The sequence below is a fragment of the Mytilus edulis genome, unplaced genomic scaffold (genome assembly GCF_963676685.1).
Source record: "Mytilus edulis unplaced genomic scaffold, xbMytEdul2.2 SCAFFOLD_1152, whole genome shotgun sequence".
NCBI lineage: Eukaryota > Metazoa > Mollusca > Bivalvia > Mytilida > Mytilidae > Mytilus > Mytilus edulis.
The window spans coordinates 20,011-26,548 of record NW_027268870.1 but is presented as its reverse complement, the minus strand read 5'-3'; the positions used below and the strand labels follow the sequence as shown (position 1 = coordinate 26,548).

Here is a 6,538-nt window from a genome sequence, read left to right as displayed (position 1 = left end):
TGAAACATTTGTCATTTATAATTCAACATTAAAAATTTCAAAGTAACAAGAACTGTAAATTGATTAACATTCTTTGAATATCAAAGCTCTTTTTTTAGTTACTTTGATAGGAACAATAGATAAAAACCACTGAAAAAATAAAATTTCCTTCATCTCTAAGTATGAAAATTGATATCTACCAACATAAATGAATCCAGCCACAAATATGGCTACCAAAATAATATAATGTCAAACAATTTCTCTTGTGCTAAAAATTCAGATTGATTTTTTTTTTTAAATTTTATTTCAGTAAAATAAGGTGTAAAACATGCCACACAGGAGTGGAAGTACATGCGTTATAACACAATATAATAGTGATAGTTTACATAGTAACATTATTCAAGCTTAATGCTTCAGTCATAATTATTGGTTTATCAATGTTGATTAACCTACATATTATTTTATGAAACTCAATTTACAAAACTTCTGATAAAGCTAAACTACTTCGGTGTGTACTTGTGGGAAACCCTAACACCCAAAGTTAAAGCTTGTTTGTAAGCATATTAATGAATTCTATATAAGCTATACTGTGAACTCATTTTTTAGTTATGGGATAGTCATACTAATGTTCACCTTTTTCAAGGGTAATGATAACCCACATATTTAAATGTTCAACGAAGTTCACTTTTCTAAGGGCTCTTCAATGACTTTGGGAAATCAATGATAAATGGGTGATCCCTGTCCCATTTAATTTGGTAGTGATAAAAACTATTAATCTTAAAGTAGGTTGAAACATAGTTAATATTCTAATGCAATTTGTATGTAACAATTTTTTTCATTGGGCTAAAAGTTGCCCGTCAAATCCACAGTTGACCCAGGCGTAACTAAGGAGGGTCAACCATTTTGAAATGATTGAATCAACAAATGTTCGATTACTACTATATAATCCAAAATAAAACAACACCTACCACCAATTCGCCGTTTTAAAAGTTATTTTATCTGAATTTGAAGCGTACAGGTAACGTAATAGAATAACCTCCAATTTTGATTTGACCAGTCGCAAATCTCTGTTTTACTGTCTCGGCTACGCGTCGCCAGTAAAACTACATTTGAGACCGTCAAATCTACAATTGACGGTGGCAACTCTTCAACTACAGTACGATAATACTCCCCTGGGAGGCCTGTACTATAAAGGAAGAAGAAGAAGAACTTTTATAGAACTCAACTTTGGATCACTTTATTTACCTCCAACAGGTAAATCTCCTCACAACAATGTCAAAATTATTTTTAACAAATAAAAACAATCTTTTTTTAATATATAACATTCTGGGATCACCAGATTAAAATAAACAATAAAAATTTACACCATGAAAAATTGTACAAATGATTATGACAGAAATCACAAAATACAATAACAATTTTTTTTCCAAAATTTTTCTTGTCAATAAAGATGGGAGAACTATATTAACACCTCATAAAACTCAGGTAAAACATTAAACAAGGGCCGCATCAAAATCAAATAAATCACAGATTAAATCCAGATCAGTACTGTTAATATAATAATATTTTCAAGGGGTTTATATTGCATATTTTGCAATTAACCAAACATGTGAAAATAACAACCCCACATCAATTTGATCTGAATTTGCCCCCAAAAAATCAGATATAATTTTGATTATTAATAACAAAGTACAAAGAAATTATTGATAAATGAGATTCACAAGACTTAATAAAAAGAAACCGGGATCAGAGACATTTTTGGCAGAAAGCATTTGGATTTCTGGTAACTGGAATGGAGTAAGCATAAGAAATGATCAATGTTCTTTGGTATTTGCAGCATAGACTTCATTTAACTGTTGTGTGACTCGTATAAAATGTTGTCCTACGACTGAGTTCCTTTAACTTTCCTGCACCCACATAGGTACATGTAGATCTGATAACCTCCAAGTACATCTTGTATAGTCATCTCCACATCCCCTCTGTATTCTATCTGAACAGTCTTACCTTCAGAAGCCCTGAAAATAAAAAAATAGAATCATTGTTCAAAATGTTGTAGGCAACTGAATATCCCCATGCCTGTTATTAATTATATTTTTCTTATTTAAATTTTAATAAATGTCATAGTGACGGTACTCAAACTTTAGTGTGGACGGACAAAAAATCTTTTCTGTATGATTTGTTGTTGCATACATCTGAAATTAACTAATGACAATCATTCTCTATATGTAAGTCAAGATGATTTAAAGTTAATGGTGACCTTTGTGTCACAAATCAAAATGCTCTGTACTAGACTAATAATCAGAATCAGATATATAGTGAGTTACTTAACATGATAATGGTCAGCAGTAAAGATCTGTCACCCAACTCCTACAAATTATTCTGACTCCAAGGTAACAAGTCTGCTCTTACTTCTTATTTGAGTCACCGCCGCTTACATTTGAACCATTGACATACCGCAAGTATGCCACAACATCATTCCTCTATGATTTGAAGTTTCTAAGATTTAGACTAAACAAACGTTAACATGAATGACCAACATAAACCTTTATCCTACAGACAAAGTTGTTGAGGCAAAAAATATATTTGATTTGATTTTCTGTGTTTTAACACCACTTTTAAGAAAAAATATGAACAAATCTTATTTACTCAGCTTTGACTTGCAGTATTTTGCCATGTTACAGAAATTTGCCTATATAACTGCAATAAGATATACCTACTATTCAGCTACACCACCAGCATGTTTTTCATTGGCTGTAGCAGAACTCATTCCATAAAACAGCTTAAACTTCTTGCCATTCTGTTCTATCATCTCTCCACCAGACTCAGTATGGCCTGCCAGCATTCCTCCTAACATTACATAGTCAGCTCCAGCTCCAAATGCCTTGGCTACATCACCTGGACAGGTACATCCTCCATCCTGTAAAATTATTCAGTCCAGTTAACAAAGTTCAAATTTAGATAAAAGTCATATCAACCTCTCTGCTGCATAGACTTAATTCATTTAGTAATGCAAATCAACATCCCAGAAAGATCAATGGTATATGGAAGTAAAGGGTTATTATCATGTTAAAGACTTTCCCCTTTTTTTTCTTTTTTACATGTTGTTTATGCTGTTCGGTCATAAGCTGACTTACTGTGCAATTGGGTACACACTCACTGACCATGCCCTTAAAATTGTCTATACCTTTTTTATATTTTTGATGTCAAATACACCTGACCTCACCTTCCTTTACATCCAGTAATGTAACTTAAAGCCCATCAACAACATATAATGTGCCACAGAGCCATATGCCTATTTTTAGATAGACTGTGACATGTGTTCCACCATACCACAAAGTGAAAGTTGATTAATACATTATTAGAGGACATGTTATTGGAGACCATGATCTATACCCCATCAAGCCACCAATACTTTATTAATACATACTGGTATAATATGTCCTCCTAGACCATAATCTATACCCACCCAGTTACCATTGGTTTATAATTTAATTTTGGATGTAACGTGACTTCTGATTGGCTGATGTTGTTTTGTTTATCAGCTCAAAGACATAATTTAGTCATGAAACCTTGACGTCATCAACGTTTTTTCATGGTTTATTCCTGTTTAAAAGGAATTAGAATTAAATTATCAGAAATGACAATAATATTTTTCTGTCTATTCGAAATAACATAAAAATGTGGTGCACACTTTAAAGTAGTGGGTTATTCAGTGTGCACCACATTTTTGTTTTTATTTCTTCATAGACAGAAAAAAATATTGCAGTCATTCCTTAAATAAACACATACTGATATGATATGTCCTCCTAGACCATGAGCAGCATCAGCACATTCTATCACGGCACTTAACTGTGGATACCCAACACAGTCTTCTTCCTTGTCGTACACACACTACCCGGACCAATGCCAACCTTGATTATATCAGCACCAGACAGAATTAATTCTTCCACCATCTCACCAGTTACTACATTTCCTGCCTGAAATCAAATTGAACTGACAATTATATCTCATGTAACATTCCTGCATACACAGAGAAAGCTTATGGAAGATTTTACGATGCTATGGAATACCAGCAAAAATAGTACAACTTATCAAAATGTTCTATACAGAATTCAGATGCACTGTGGGAACTTCATCAGACATCAGCTTTCTAGTAAAATCTGGAGTTAGACAAGGCTGTGTTATGTCTTCCCTTCTATTCATTATAGTTGTCGATTGGGTAATGAATTCCACCATCAAGTAACAGCAACAACACAGGCATTAGGTGGACTCTTTTTAACTACCTAGAAGATCTGGACTATGCAGATGATCTGGCCTTATTGTCGCATCTAGAAACACACATGCAAGACAAAACCACTAAGTTACAAAAGAATGCAAGTTTGATTGGATTAAACATCAACATCAAGAAATCAGAAGTCATGCCTCTTAATACCACAGAGCCTCCTTTAATAGATTTAAATGGAACACCCCTAGACTGCAACTTCATCTTTCACCTTTCACCCTACTGGGCAGCATAGTAACATCTGAAGGAGGAGCAGACAAAGACATCAGAGCCAGAATAGGAAAAGCAAGAACTGCATTTTTAAAACTAAGACACATCTGGAAGACAAGCAACATCAGTAGAACACCAAAATAAGATTATATAACAGTTGTGTACTAGCAGGTGGCTGCTATATGGGGCGGAATGCTGGAGAATGACAGAAAAAGACATCAACAAGCTCTCCAGTTTTCACAATGGTTGCCTTAGGAAAGATCTTAAGGATATTCTGGCCGCGTAAGGATTACCAACAAAGACCTCCATGAAGCAACAGGATCCAACAACATGGAGGACTTTATTAAGCAGAAAAGATGTCGATTGATTGGCCAGCAGAGGACTTGACCAGAGTAGCCTTAAGATGGACATCTGAGGGGTAAAGGAAGAAAGGACGCCCCAAAACAACTTGGAGAAGAACAGTTGAAGCTGAAATGAAAGAACATGGAATCAGCTGGGGTGTAATAGAAAAGAAAGCACAGAACAGAGATGAGTGGAAAGAACTAGTCCTTGCCCTATGTGCCCCCGGGCATAATAAGGGACTAGGTAGGTAGGTAACATTCCTGCCATGGGGCATTACTGGTGAACCAATATTTTATAAACGCACACTGGCTCCTGGAAATTCGAGCCTGAAAAAACATGTACTTCTCATCAAATAAACAGACAATCCAATTTCATACAAATTTATCATCATTCAAAAAAAATTTAAACAAGGGTTCAACAGGGAAACCAGGCCCTTTTGCTTTTATTACACCCCAAAATTACTCAGATAAATTACATATTTTGAAAGTAACAGCTATGCATATAAGAACCATAAGGTTGAAATGTGATCTCTTTTCTTATATATTCTTTCTTGACTGGTGCCCGAAATTAGTGGATCTCAACTAATTAACTATTTTTAAATTCATTTCTTGCCAATAAAATTTGTTCATTTACCATAATAGTTGATGTATAATTTTATGGCATTTACTGATCCCCTAACCTTTTTTAAATTGATTTCTGTCCAATCAAATCAGTCTATTTACCATTATAGTATGAGTAGGGAATTCTTTCCTGACATCCCTAACAAACTGTACAAAATGTTCAGAGTAACCATTAGCAACATCCTACACAAATGTATTTTATTCCTGGGACAGCTTCAATGATTTGTTTTAGTTTCTCCAAGTCAGCTTTTCCTGTCCCCGTACTGGCTGCTTACATACTGAAAAATAAACAAGACAAGTTTACCAGCTGTTAACAGAGGACATATTTAACAGCACTTATGGTATATGTATGTCAGTTTTTCTTTAACTGTAGAATAAAAAAAAATTAAAAAAAAGTGCAAACATTATCTTGAGAGGTTTGTACAGTAACTTTCTAAGATTTTCATGAATATCATTTTGATTATTTGTGTGTCTGGTTGATTATTTGTGTGTCTGGTTGATGTCTTATTGACATACATTATATTTTATATTAAAAGAACAATGCCTTTGTATTAAATTTAAAACTCAATAAAAGGATTTTAGAACTACTAGTTTATCCATTAATATGGTGGAATGAACATTTTTATTCAAGTGACCATGTAATATTTGTCCATTATGCCTTTAATCAATCTAGTTTATAGCTTTTTACTCTTTTTTTATATCAGCACAACTGTGTACCAAGGAATATAACAGCTGTTTGTAACATTTTCCATCACTTGAAATGTCAAGTACTGTGGGATTCATTATTATTCGTTGATACCCAACTTTCGCAGATTTCGTGGGGACAGGTAAACCACGAAATTAAATGTCCAACACATTAAAATTTTAATTTAGGCTTGTATGCAGACCTAGGCAAAACCACATAATTAAATACCCACGAACATTCAATAAATTGAGAATGGAAATGGGGGAATGTGTCAAAGAGACAACAACCCGACCAAATAAAAAAACAACAGCAGAGGGTCACCAACAGGTCTTCAATGTAGCGAGAAATTCCGCACCCGGAGGCGTCCTTCAGCTGGCCCCTAAACAAATATATACTAGTCCAGTGATAATGAACGGCCAT

The 6,538-nt window shown here is 34.1% G+C and overlaps 1 pseudogene; it reads right to left on the bottom strand.

Annotated features, from left to right (window-relative positions):
- Positions 1-2,696: 2,696 nt before the first annotated feature.
- On the bottom strand, positions 2,697-6,178 carry LOC139508986 (GMP reductase 2-like; annotated as a pseudogene).
- Between the last annotated feature and the right edge of the window lie 360 nt (positions 6,179-6,538).